General features: G+C 53.1%; 1 protein-coding gene across 3 annotated transcripts in view; it reads left to right on the forward strand.

Moving 5' to 3' along the window:
• Positions 1-6374: 6374 nt before the first annotated feature.
• Positions 6375-14340, forward strand: part of Ppard (peroxisome proliferator activated receptor delta) — a 75537-nt gene continuing 67571 nt past the window's right edge. Inside the window, exons 1-2 of one of the 3 annotated variants that reach the window (XM_006983116.4) lie at positions 6375-6519; positions 10726-10809. The gene's annotated coding sequence lies outside the window, so the exon portion shown is untranslated. Of the gene's footprint in view, positions 6520-10207; positions 10492-10725; positions 10810-14340 lie in introns of those variants that run through there. The other 2 variants (XM_076558365.1, XM_076558364.1) reach the window with 2 other exon arrangements.

Here is a 14340-nt window from a genome sequence, read left to right on the forward strand (position 1 = left end):
TCAGCTTTCTCTTCCTCCTAGGTCTCACCACGGCAGTGCTTTCTCCTCGGTTCATGTCACAGCATTTGTAACTAAGTGCTGGCATTCCTTGAAGGCAAAGACTTCAGTTCTCCAGTGCTGTTCCCAGCGCCTGGCCCAGGGCTTGCTTTTGAGAAATCTGTGGGACAAACGTGTATTGAATGGGTATGATGCAGGACTGGGTGTGACGCAGTTAGAACATGATGACAGAGTGGAGACTGGAGTTCAAGCCCATCCCTCATCCAGTTCAGTGAGTCAGGAGGATGGGCCAGGTCTGACGTTTTGGTGTGAGCCATTATCTAGAAAGGGTTCCTGCCCTCCTGGAGCTGGCTTGCTATCTGGTCACAAAGTTCACAGCTTCTGCAAGTGAACCTGGTGCTCTTTCAAGGAAGTTTGTGACATTTAAAGTGTCACAGAAACAGCTGCTAGCACGAGAGGGTGCAGAGGTGAGGGCTGGGGGGGGGGAGGGAGAGTCCAGACTCCAAGTGCTGTGGGGATAACCGGGCCCGAGGGATGCTTAAGGTGGCGCTGGGACTTGAGGCTGCCCTGGATGCTGCCTTGTTCCTGCGGTGCTGAGGATGGAAACCAGGGCCTCGGGAACGTTCCCTCGCTGCTCACCCCTCGGGAGCTGCCTCTCACTCTTCTTTTGTTTATTAACTTTTTTTTTATATGTGTTGTTGCTGTATGCTGGGCTGCCCTCAGACTCACTCTAGCCCAGGCTGGCCTCCACTCACAGTCTGCCCGACAGCCTCCCACACACTGACATGTCAGGTGTGTGCCACCAAGCCAGCAATCTCTCAGTGTCCTACACATATGAAGGAGACCAGGACAGCACTCAATAAGTAGGTCTGAAGAAGCACTGAGTATCTGGGTTCAAGAAGGCTGAATTCTAAGCCCCGTATGGGGCTGTAATTCCAGCCCTGAGGGGCAGGAGGAGGCATGGAGGCAGGTGGATCAAAAGTTTGACAAAAATAAAGGGGAGTGGGAATACACAGATGAAGGAAAAAAACTTTTAAGCCAGTTTGATCTACATATCGAGTCTCCATCTCAAAACACACACACACACACACACACACACACACACACACACACACAGAGGCATGCACACTCAGGATCCCGCTATTGGAGGGCATAGGACTGATGAATTAATGTCCTTCTGATTGGAGAAGGGAATCTATAGTGTGCAAAGAGTTGGGAGAAAATCAGTTTGTCAGTTCCCGAGTGCTGTGTATGGAAATGGTCTTCCTGTTTTCAACCTCACCTTCTCTGCTTTCAGAAGGAAGGCTGGCCATTCCTTCACCCATTCATTCTCCTGCCAGAGTGGACTATCCAGGGGAATCAGGAGTTCAAAGTCCCTGGAAGCATCCTCTGACCTCATGCTCTGCTCTTTATGGTACATGTGCACTTGCACACGTACACACTAATGATAAATAAACTGACAGAGGCAAGAGGATCGGAAGTTCAAGGTCATCCTTGGCTACATACAGAGGACATTTGAGACCATCCTGGAATATGTGAAACCCTGTTGGTCTCAAAACAGTAATGAGACAACAAAACAAAAACAGGAAAAGGGGGAGATATGATAAAAATCAAATAACTTCTGGGCAAGGTAGCACATGCCTTTAGTCCCAGCACCTGAAAGGCAGAGGCAGGAGGATCTCTGAGAGTTCCAGGGCCGCCTGGTCTACATCGGGAGTTCTAGGACAGCCAGGAACATAGTACGTCACCCCCCCCCCCCACCCACACACCATCTAAACAAAACAAAAGCACACACACACACACACACACACACACACACACACACACACGAAGGAGGAAAGAAAAAAGTAACAGAAGGCCTACTTAAGAGAGTCTTGAAAACTAGACAGAGTTGACTGATTGAGTTGATTAGCTGATTTACAAATCTTTATTATCTTTTTTGAGACAAGATCTATAGCCCAGGCTTGTTAGGAACTTGAGATCTCTATCTGCCTTAGCCTTCCCAGAGCTGGGATGACAGGCATGTACCACCATGACTGACCAAATCATCAACCGTATGTCGATAAAGTTTCTTGTTTGGGGGTTGTTTATTAAGCCAGGGTCTCATATAGCCCAAAATGACCAGGAACTCACTGCGAGGCTGAGGCTGGCCTCGAACTCCTGCTCCTTCTGCCCCTACCTCCCAAGTGTTGGGTTGTAAGTGTGTACACCATCATAATGGCTAAGGTGAGTTTGTGCTCCTGCCATGCTGTGGTCACATGGGGCCTTCCCACATCCCAGCCCTACGAAGAACTTAGACTCGAGATCACCAACTATCCCCTGTGCCTCAGTTTCCCCAGTGGGCTCTCCAGCGTCCTGGGGTGAGGCATGGGCAAGCACTGATGGTGGAGGTGTGATGTAACAAGGACGACCACATGATGGCTGAATGCAATCTAATTTTGAGCAGCATGGTCGTCTTGGGGACCAGAAGATATCTCCTAGTTTTTAGTCCCAAGGCTAGAAAATAACTCCCGATGGGTGGCAGTGGTGGTGGTGGTGGTGGTGGCGGCGGCGGCGGCGGCGGCGGCGGCTGCGCACGCCTTTAATCCCAGCACTCAGGAGGCAGAGGCAGATGGATCTCTGTGAGTTTGAGGCCAGCCTGGTCTACAGAGTGAGTTCCAGGACTGCCAGGGCTACACAGAGAAACCCTGTCTTGAAAAAACAAACAAATAATAAATAAATAAAATAAAATAAAATAATTCCCCCATCCTGTCCAACATCTTGAAAGGAGAGTGTGTCCTGTTCCATACCCCCAAACTCTGGGGTTCCCACAGGGAACATAGCCATTGTGGCCCCAGGCTCTCTATCTCAGTGTGGCTTCTGTGTAAGGATGGGTGAGGACACAGGGCTGGCATGCCTCAGGCATGTTAGACCTTGTTGTCAGGGGGCCACCCAGACCTGGCAAGTGGCTGCTTTGAATCGCTACCCTTGCCCCTGCCGCAGAGAAGGGGAAGGAGGGGATTGATTCCCAAGAGTCAGCAGGCGCCACCTGCAGGCCAGAGGCGGCACAGCTCTGAGCGGGACGCTAGGGGACAAACTCCGCAGACACTGGGCATCTCCGGGCAGGTCTGGGGAGCTGAGACCCCTGGCTCCCTTCAAAGGGCCATAAAAACTTGGCAGGAATCTGCTTTTCCCACCCAGCTGCCCCAAAGGCAAATATAGCCAACAGGAAGGTTTGGGAGCACTGTTTCAGGCAGGGTTGTGATTCAAGTAACAGAAGCAGACTGATTAATTATTATTTAACTATTTATGGAGGTGAATGAGTTCAGCATGGCGCACGTGTGGAGGTCAGAGGACAAGCTGCAGGAATCAGCCCTCTCCTGGGACCGTGTGCATCCTGAGAAGAGGACGGGTCACAGGCTTAGCAACAGGAACCCTTACCCACTGAACCATCTTACCAGCCCCCAAACAGAATACTTAAGAACCCAGGGGGAGCGGTGAGATGGCTCAGCATGCAAGGGGGCTTGCGAACAAACCTGGCCATCTGATTGCAAGTCCCAGGACCCACGTGATGGAAAGACTGACTCCTGTAAGATGTGCCCTGACCTTCGCATGTGTGCACAAGCATGCACACACACATACACACACACACACTTGTGCAGGCAAGTAGACACACGCATGCACACATGCATATCCCTGAGTGCACACATGTGCACACACATGCACACACACACACACAAAAAATAAATACACTGTAGCAAGAACCACAAAGGTTTGGATTTGGATATGGGGGGAGGAGTCAGGAAGCAGAGTGAGTGGTGAATAAGATCAAAATACATAATATGCAAGTACAAAATTCTCAGAACTAACAAAAATATTACATTATAAAAAAGAACTCAAAAGAGGTCTAGGGATGTAGCTCCGTCGGCCGAGAGCTTGCTTCACATGCATGGAGTCCTGGCCCACATGCCAGTGCCATGTGAACTGGCATGGAGGACTCCAGCACGTGGGTATGGAGACACGAAAGTCATCCTGTTCAAGACCAGCCTGAGGTCCTCCGTGGGAGCCTATCTAAACAAAAGATGGCAGAAGCCTTCGGGAGGACTTTTACTTCCACAGTCCATTTTTACTGCAGTCTCAGAGGACAAGAAAGGTGACATCTTTGCCGGGCGGTGGTGGCACATGCCTTTAATCCCAGCACTCAGGAGGCAGAGCCAGGCGGATCTCTGTTAGTTTGAGGCCAGCCTGGACTACAGAGGGAGTTCCAGGAAAGGCGCAAAGCTACACAGAGAAACTCTGTCTAGAAAAACCAAAAAAAAAAAAAAAAAAAAAAAAAAAAAAAGTGACATCTTAAAAAACAATCAATACAAATTCATTTCAAGAAGCAATAAAAGGGAGTGGTGGCACATGCCTTTAATGCCAGCACTCGGGAGGCAGAGGCAGGTGGATCTCTGAGTTTGAGGCCAGCCTGGTCTACAGAGTGAGTTCCAGGACAGCCAGGGATACACAGAGAAACCTTGTCTCAAAATACCGGGGAGGAGGGAGGGCAATAAAAGGGGGTAGAGAGACAGCTCTGAATTTAAGAGCTCCTGCTGCACTAGCAGGGGACCAGAGTTCAGATCCCAGCATACACACAAAAGCAGGGCATGGTCCTGAGCACTCCTGAAACTGCAGACCATCGGGCCAGAACCAGGATAGCCGAGACTTGCTGGCTGACAACCTATCCCACAAAACAAGAGCTCCTTATTCATGGAGAGACCCTGCCTCAAAGGAACAATGTGGAAATCTATCCATGGAGGATGCTCAACACTCTTCTCTGTCTTCCAAGCTGGAGCGCTCTCTCTCTCTCTCTCTCTCTCTCTCTCTCTCTCTCTCTCTTTCTCACACACACACACACACACACACACACACACACACACACACACACACGACAGAGAGACAGAGAGAGAGACAGAGAAAGAGAGAGAGACAGAGAACAGAAGTGGTGTGGGAATCTCAAATCCAGAGCGCTGAGGATGTGGTGTAAGCAGTGCCTGAAGAGGGCAGAGGTAGCCTTTAATGGAGGTGTAGAGGAGGGAGGTACCTGCTGACTGTTCCTGCCAGTCAAGTTTTGATCATCCCAAGATGATGAAACCAGCTCCTGCCAGATTGCCTTCTGGCTACATACCCTCTTAGGGTACATGGTAAGAGGCAAGTTGGGATGAGAGGTCCTTCTTCTAGACAAGATCAGAATTTCCTCTGCCAGGGAAGGCAGCCCCCCCCCCCCCACTTAGGTAGACACAAGGTTCAGGACCATGAATTTCCAGTGACAAGAGATCTCAAGAGGGAAGAAAGTTCTTTTTGAATTTGTTTTCCCGTTGGGGAGGGTCTCATACGGCCCAGGCTGGCCTAGAACTGCTTCCTGCATAGCTAAAAATGACATCGAACCTTTGATATTTCTTTATCCACCGCCTGAGTGCCAGAGTTACAATGTCACCATACCTCCCAATTGTTTCTTTTTAATATTATTATTACATTTTTTTAAACTTATAGTGTGTGTGTGTACACATGTGCATGCATGGGGGTGTTGTAGAGGTCAGAGGATAACCAGGGACTGAATTCAAGTTATCAGGCTTGAAGGCAAAGCATGATTACCTGCTGAAGAGGATAACCAGGGACTGAATTCAAGTTATCAGGCTTGAAGGCAAAGCATGATTACCTGCTGAGTCATCGAATGAACCACCAGTTTTCTCCTCAAATTAAAAAAAAAAAATACTGGAGGGCTGGAGAGATGTTTCAGTGGCGAGGAGCACTGGCTGCTCTTGGAGAGGACCGCTGTTCCATTCCCAGCACCCACACGGAAGCTCTCCATTGGCTGTAACTCCACTTGCAGGGATCCAACGCCATCTTCTGGCCTCTGCTGGCACTGCACGTACATCGTGCACAGATACGCAGACAAAACTCTCAGACGTACAAAAACAGACAAATACTTTAAAAATGGGTCTGTGTATGTATGTATTTTCATTCCCAGGTCTTTCATCCCCCACGCTCTGCCCTAGAACTCTTTTGAATATTACAGCTTGCCCCTACTCCTTGCCCCGTCGCCCTTAGCTTTGCTTCTTTCAAAGCCACACACGTCTGTGCCTAGTTTCTCCTCGGGAAGAGCGAGGAGGTTGTACTAGATGACCTCCACCTTCTTTCCTCGCTTTCCCTAGCTTCTCCCCAGAGCCTTCCTGAGCTGCTGCTCCCACATCGGACTCCAGAGGGCGCTGCCGACGCGCCAGGGGCGCAGCAGGGCGGTGGGCGGAGCGATGGCCCCGGCGGCGCGGCGATTGGTTGCTGCCCTGGGGAAAGAGGGCGTGACGAGTGCCTGGCGGCTGGGAGGGGCGGGAGCGAGAGGCGTGGTGACGTCAGCGAGAGGGGGCGGGGCCGGGGCTGGGAGCGTGTGACGCCGCAGGCCGCGGCGGAGCCGGGGATTAATGGGAAAAGTTTTGGCAGGAGCTGGGGGATTCTGCGGAGCCTGCGGGACGGCTGCGGCGGCGGCGCGGGAGGCGACCGAGACAGGTCCGTGCGGGTCGGGAGAGGCCAGCGCGGTCCGGGCCGAGGGGGACGGTGGGGTCGGGGCTCCGGAGGCTGCGTTCCGCGGGGCTGCGGCTCCTCCACGCTCGGCCTGTGCGCTGAGGCTCCGCCACCGGGGTCCACAGTACGGAGACCTCTGTGGCTGCTCCAAGCTGACATCCCGGCCGCCTCCTGCCCACCCTGAGCCCCTCTGGGGCCCCGTGGCTTCATCTCCTCCCGATTCCACGAGAACCCCATCTCCACCTCCCTTCTGACCTCTTCCCGAGTGCCTCCCTGGTGCCCCTCTCTACCCAGCCCTCTTTGGAGATCCTCCTGCCTCCCCCGACAGCCTCCCATCCTTGTCCTGTCGGTCGTTGCTCTCTGTCCCCATCCCCGTCCCCTGCTTCTCCGGTTGCCTGATCCCTCCCCATCTTCCCTAGGATGTTGTGAGCCGGTCCGGTTTATCCGAGCCTCTTCTGTCCTGGCGGCCCGCAGAGGCCCTGCTTTTGCACGCCTCTGATTTCCTTGGGAGCAGTCCCGTCCCTGTCACCTCTGGTCACCCGACCGCTGCGTTTCTAGGTTCTTTGCCTCTGCTTCGGGGTGAACCCAGAGGTTTCCCCTTCGGTGGAGATGGGAGGGTGGCAGAGTGGGGTGTTGACCATTCTTGACCGGGTCTGTTCTAGTGGGAGGGTTTTACTGGGTGTTGTACTGAGAGGGATGTCCAGTTGTTAGGCCCTGCTAATCTCAGCTTTACAATACTTCCCCTTTATGGGTCTGTTGACTTCCAGGAACCCTTGGGGAGAGACAGCTCTGAGTTGGATGTGTGCCAGCGGTAGCCGGAGGCCTCATATAACTAACTCTTTTCCCCTGCCAGGAAATAGGGATTCATTGGGGATATTATGGAGCCCATTTAAACCATGGTACTTAAAGCTCTCTGCCCTCACTCCTCCCTTCCACGCACTGCCCTATCCCAGAGAGCTAAGAGAAGTCTCCAGAAGCCATGCCCGGGGATGACTTTGGTCGTCAACGTGGGTTTTCTTCCCTGTACAGGCTCTAAAGAGCTTTTTTTGTTTAAAAGTTACATTTATTTATTTATGTGGGGTGTGGATATGGGGTGAGGTGTAGGTGTGTGGAGGTCAGAGGACAAGGTACTGGAGTTGGGAGTTGGTTGTCTCATTCCATTGTGTGGACCCTGGAAATAGACTCAGGACATCAAGGCTTGGTGGCAAGCACCTTTACCTGCTGAGCCCTTCACCAGCCCCAGAATATGTTCCCCTCTCTCTGTTTTTTTTTTTTTTAATGGATTATGGGCCTGGTTGCCCTGGGGCTGCTGGGTATCTGCACCCTTTAGTCACAATGCCTTGACTAAAGGCCACTGGATTTCTGTCCTCTGTCTCTCACTGATGGAATGAGCCTTACATGTTGGTCACTGGACGTGGTCTCTCGGTACCTTTTCTGCTTCCATTTCCTGGACAGCTTCATTTCCTGTGGCTGGGAGAGGCAGCTGACGTTGTTCCTTTTGCCCAGGTGTGGTCTGGGGTATTGCCCTGGTATCTGCCTGGGCAAGCTGTGGGATTGCACCAGGGAGGCCTTGCAAGGAACTTGAGCTGTCTGCTTCCAGGCACATGGATCATTGTCTCGGGTGTGTCTGGGCTTGGGCCCCTTGATTTGGCCCTGGACCCCTGGAGACATCCTCAGGAAAGAATGTTTACCCTGTTTTTACCCCACGTGGTCTTGGCAGACCCTGGAAGCGTGACCCACTCTCCTATTAGAAGCGGGAGCCCCTTGTTTCGCTGGTACCATGTCTTTAGCTTCCTCTTGTGAGGGTTGCACTCCGTCTTTGAGCCAGAATTGGCCACAGAACAGGCAGCCTTCTGGAGCCACAGCCGGGAGCCAACAGAACCAGCCCGACCGGACCTTACTAGTTTTGTGATCTCGGTGTACACTGACCCTTTTCCAGGAACGCAGCACGGTTGTGGCTGGCCTGTGGCTGGCCCCTCTCCTCTCCACAGGCCCCCAAGACCCCTCTGCAGTGCTGGATTCGGGGGGAGTGGAGCAGAGAGTAGGTTAGAAGAGATCTTTTCTTTCTATGAAAAAACATCCATAAAGGTTTTATTTTTTTTATATCTTTTATATCTATTTATTTATTTGTTTTTGTGTGAGTGTGTGGGACAAATTTTGGGAATCAGTTTTCTCTGTCGTATGGGTCCCAGGGATTGAACTCAGGTCATCAGGCTGGGTGGCAAGAACCTTTGCCCTCTGATTCACTCCCTCTCCCCCCTTTAAATTTGAGACAGTATCACTCTGTAACCCAGGCTGGCCTTGAGTTCACTTTGTAGCTCAGGTTAGCCTCCTATCTGGCGGCCATCTTCCTGCTTCTGTCTTCTGAGTGCTGGTATTACTGGGCTACATCACCCCACCCAAGTCATTTTTGAGGGGTGCAGTTGAGAGCTTGGCAATGATTAGTCCAGCCTCTGGCTCCCCAGAGACGCTGCTTGACACTCTTTTGGTGCATCTGTCTGTCTGTCTGCACCACGTCTGTGCTTGGTGCTGTGTGCCCTCAGAGGTCAGAAGAGGGCCTTGGAGCTGCTCCAACTGGAGTCACAGATGCCTGTGAACTGCTCTGTGGGTGCTGGGAATCGAACCTGGGTCTTCTGCAAACGTAGCAAGTGCTCTTCACCTCTGAGCCATCTCTCTGGCCCCCTACCTAACACCTAGAGCAGTCTGCTGCTCTCCCGTCTTTACTTAACCAACAATCACAGCGCTCTGTGCTGAGGCGGTGCATGGGAGCCTTGGGCAGAGCACAGGGCCAGTCCAGGAAGAGCCTCGAACGTCCTAGCAGCGCTGGCCAGGTAGCCTCCTGGGGCGCATCCATTCTGCAGCCTTCAAGGGAATAGTTGTTTTCCATTTGGGGATTTTTGCAGATCGTGGGTCAATGCCTGTCTTCAAGGTGCGGGTGGACAGGCCCTTGCCAGTGGCATCTCCTGTCACCTCCATAGTTCACTGGATCGACCCCCCACCCCCGACTCTGTTTGGAAACTTTTCTTCTTGCCTTTTCTCCGCTGCGTTCTGGGGTGTCCTTCAAGCCCCCCAGGAAAAGCAGCCCGTATTCCCCCTCCCAGCCCCACCTATGGTCCCTTACTCTCTTTCCCAGAGGCCTGGGAGGATAGCCAGTGTGGAGACTAGCCTGGGAAACTGGTGCGCCTCGATTTTGGATAGAACACAGCTGCCTGGCTGCTGTGCACGCTGTCACCCGGGCTTGAGCCTGGCGTGGTCCTGGTACAGTGAGGCTCATCTCTTCAGGAGGCGTTAGAGCTGTGGCCTCCATCAGCTTCAGCTGAGTCCTCTCCTGAGGCCCGCCTTCACGGGGTGCTGCTGCATGTCTGCGTGTATGTTGTGTGTGTGTGTGTGTGTGTGTGTGTGTGTGTGTGTGTGTGTGTGTGTACTCTAGTGCCCTCCTCTAGTGCCTCTTGGGGAGCCAGCAGTGCCAGGCTAGCCCCATGGTACTGTCCCCCTTGGGGGCATTCTTCCTTACCCAGCACTCAGGCTGGCATGGCCTGCCAGGCTCTGGCCTGTATTCTGCCCGAAGCCCTGTGCCTGGTGCCCTTGTCTGTGCCGCGCCGTCCCAGATTGCCCTGTGGCTGTTTCTTGGAGATGGTTGGATGTCGCCGAGCATGTTTGCGTGCCGTGAGAGCCAGGGGGTGTGGCTTGCTGTGGCAGCGGGATTCCAGGGTGTCGGAGGGGAGCTGGGTGCTTAGCTGGAGCCTGGCCGGGAAGCAGGCCGTCAGCTTCAGGTTTCAGGCATGTGGGTCTTCTCCCCGGGCCTTCGTAACTTGGGGCTGGTGACTGGGGCGTGACTTCAGTCTCTCCGTGTTCCCCTGAGGAATCTCGTGTGACTCAGGGCCTCTCCTTTTATGAGCTGGCGGGGTGTTGGGCACTACCTCTTTTTACCTTGGCAGCTCCTTCCGCCCCACCCAGGTAAGATCAGCAGAGCTGGTGTCTGCTTGCTTGGAAGTGCAGACTCCTTCCAGGATTGGGAAATATTTGCCGACTCAAGCTCAGCTCAGCAGCCTCCCAGGGTGTGTGTGTGTGTGTGTGTGAGGTCACATGGGACCACTGGTTTTTGCGTCCCAGTGTTCCGTTTCCTAGCGCTTTTTTTTTGGGACCCTGGCACCACTCAGTTACGGACCACGGTCCCTTTCTGTCTTGCAGCGCTGTGCAGCGGTGTGGGTATGCACGTGGCACTCACTCAGTGGCTCCTGCTCACCGACAGATGAAGACGAACCCACGGTAAAGGTAAAGCCCGCTTCACTGACTCCACATAGGCGCCGGGCCTCGCGGGATTCCGCAGGCTGAGTCCCCGATCACGGGCGCCTATCACAGCATCTGCACCATCGCTTAACGCCCAGTGGGCGCTCCTCAAGGGGTCATCCGTTGTGTGTGGCGCATGTAGGGTCTTTTAGGAGTGTGGAGTGTGGTACCTTGGTACCCACTGAAAAATAAACTCCACAAAAACAAGGACTTACTCTTGCTCCTCTTGTGTCTCAGGGACTCCGTGCTACAGAGGGTAGGCAGTGTTTGTTGAGTGACTAAATGAACACTCTTTCTTCTCTGCCATGTGGGTGCAACGGGTCACCAAGATGTGCCGTTCATCGTTTTCTTCCGCTTATCCATAGATGTGTTGCTGTTTGGAGACAGAGCCTGGATTTGTAGCCAGACTGGTCTAGAACTCCAGATCCCTTTGCTTCTCTTTCCTAAGTGTGTGTGTGCCCTCACATCTGTCAGGGACATGATGGACGTTTGATCCCCGCCCTCAGGTCTATGGGGCAGAAATGGGGGCTCTTCCTTCTCTGCTGGGTGTCTGAGCCCTCAGCAGAATCTAACAATGCTTTGGGCTTCCCATGCTGTTTCTCTGTTCTCAGGACGCCTGGCAGGTTCTAGAAACTCTCAGAAGGGGCACCCCAGGGGGTTTGATGGTCATTGTCTTGCGGGTTTGGCAGGCTGGATCATGGCGGGTCCCTGCTGGGGGCTGGGGAAACCTGGCTCCGTTTTCATCTCTGATGTTCAGTGGATCCAGGAGCTGCTGTGGCCTCCACACTTCCCTTTCTCTGCCTTTTACACCCGGCGGATTTTCCTGTTGCCAAGCAGGGTGGCCAGCCTGGAGCTGTGTGTCTGTCATCGGGCTCAGGTCGTTTGTAGATCCTTCTGGAAGGTCTGGGGCAAGAGCCCCTGCGGTTCTCAGACCCACATTCAGAGGAAGAAGGGGGTAGAGGCTTCTGAAGGTCCCGAATGGGATGAGGAGGAGGAGGAGGAAGTCTTCTAGGCTGCGAGAGCTGCTGAGCTGCACTGATTTCTGTCACGTGAGCAGCAACAATGGCCGCAGTTCAGCCTGAGCCTTGTCTCCTCCCACGGAGGCTCGGCTCGAGCTCCATCTCAGTTTTCTGTACACATCTCGAGAGTCTGCACCTGTTGCCTCTCCAGGCTGCTTAGCACTTCCTTGGGTCCGGAGCTGTGACAGGTGCTTCAGACACAGTCTTCAGCTGACACCCCTCTTCCAGGCGTGAGGAACCTGGCTGAGGGGACAAGACAAGCGTAGGATACGTTTTCAGATTTTAGGGAGCTGGCAGGTGCCAGAGTGTGATGGTCGGTGGGCTTATCTTTAGATGGCACCCCGAGGGCCAAACGAGACTGCTGGGCTTTGAAATCACCATGCAAAGTAGGAGTTTTCAAACTTCTGACCGCAGCATACACACCCCACCCCACTACACACCCCACCCCCCTACACACACACACACCCCTTTTTTTTGACCCTCTGTAGGCCAGGCTGGTCTCAAACTCACAGAGATCTGTCTGCCTCTACCTCTGCCTCCAGGGTGCTGGGATTAAAGGTGTAAGCCACAACATCCAGCCACCTTTGTTTTAAAGTTACATTTGTGTGTGTATTTAGTCTGTCTGTGTGCTTGTGCGCACGGACACACCGTGTGTGTGTGTGTGTGTGTGTGTGTGTGTGTATTTAGTCTGTCTGTGTGCTTGTGCGCATGGATGCACTGTGTGTATGTATGTGGAAGTCGGAGGACATTGGCTGCTCATAGCATAACGGCTGAACTCTGAGCACAGACAATCCAGAGCAAGAGCTGAAGGGATGGTAGGCCTTCTCATGACCGGGTCTCATCGTGTGACCAGGTCTCATCCCTTCTGTTCTTTTGGTCACAGGACCAATTGAGACCAGGGTGTATCTAGAAGAGACATGGAGAGGGAGAGGCCTCTGCTGTGGGGAGGTCACCTGGCCTGCACATGAGTCACTTCCAGAAGGAAAGTACTTTCTCATCATTTCCGTCCTGGAACAGACCTGTTAGGAATTCACTGGTGGGTACATCGAGGACACTGAGTCACGGGGAAGGTGTTTCCATCGTGTGTGGGCAGTGGGGAACCACTGATGGTTTTGGAGAAGGAGTACTAACGTTGCAGAAGGTGGCTAGAACGGAGAAAGAATTGAGGTGGAGGATGGGAGGACCAGTCCAGGGGTCTCGGTGGAGGAGGGAGGTCCTTCCTCGCTTTTGTCTTCGTCCCTGTGGGTGCAGTGGCCTGCACTGGCTTTGACCTACCCACCAGTCATAGAAGTGCCCAGGGTGTGAGAGGGGGATCTCCAGCCCCACTCAGGGTTACTGATGCATGGGAGAAATTAATTAAAGGGTTTATACACATCAGAAGGCAGCTACATTTAAGCTTTATTGTCAAGGCTAAGGCACATAAAAAGCTAAGCATTTTATTAAAAAAACTGAAAAACCAGGCAGACGAAATAAATGTTAACACCAGTAATTGTTGCAAGTGTACTTAAGTTTCAGGACCACTAAGAGGCAAGGATGGGGCCGGAGGTGGCTCAGTGGTTAAGAACACTTGTTCTTCCTGGGTTCTGTCCCGGAACCCACATGGTAGCTCACAACTGTCTGTAACTGTCCGTAACTCCGGTTCCAGGTGATCCAGTGTCTCACCTTTGAGGGCCCCAGGCATGGAATTGCCACCGAGGCATAAACGAAGGCAAAACACTTATAACATAGTCATAACATAAATGAGTCTTAAAGAATATTTTTAAAAGCAGGTGTAGCTAAAATTTCCTTGAGAGATTGGACACTCTTGCCACAGGCCCACTGACAACCAATGTGTGATTGATTCCATCAGCTTCGCTTTTATCAGGCTTACTTACTGAGTGGGGTTGATCTTGAAGCGGACACAACGGGTCTGCACCCCGAGTGGATGATGGCTCCTTCGCGGCCGTCTCCTCCCCCAGTCCTTCACCACCTGTGTCCTCTAGCTGTTCCCAGAGACCTTGAGACCAGGGCAGATAGGGCAGAATTGTACACGTGTGACTGGGAGGGGTGTCTGGGTACTCAGGTGAGGGTCCCATGGCCCTCCCTCCACCCTCCTCCCTTCTCCCTCCTCCCTCCTCCCAAGAGGGAACTTGACAGTCTACAAGCCCAGCTGCGATGATCCTTGGTGGCCGGTCCCGACAGTGGCGGCAGTGTGGGCTGGAGTCCAGTCCTGTGTGAGACAGGCAAGGGGACACAGGCCTGTAACCCAGGTACATGGGGGTGGAGGCAGGGGGATCACGACTTCAGGGAGTGTGACGCTGGCCCGGGCCTCATGGGACCAAGCCTCCAAAACAAAAGGAGGAAGGAGTGAGAAGAGCCAAGAGGGGAGCCATGTTGGGGGTGACAGTGAGGGTCCAGGGTCAGAAAGCAGACTGTAGAAGGGACTGAAGAAGGACAGACTCCCCTGGGCTTCGCCCCACAGTCAGCAGCCCTGTTCCGAGCTGCCCTTTGTCTGGAG

Source organism: Peromyscus maniculatus, chromosome 21 (genome assembly GCF_049852395.1).
Source record: "Peromyscus maniculatus bairdii isolate BWxNUB_F1_BW_parent chromosome 21, HU_Pman_BW_mat_3.1, whole genome shotgun sequence".
NCBI lineage: Eukaryota > Metazoa > Chordata > Mammalia > Rodentia > Cricetidae > Peromyscus > Peromyscus maniculatus.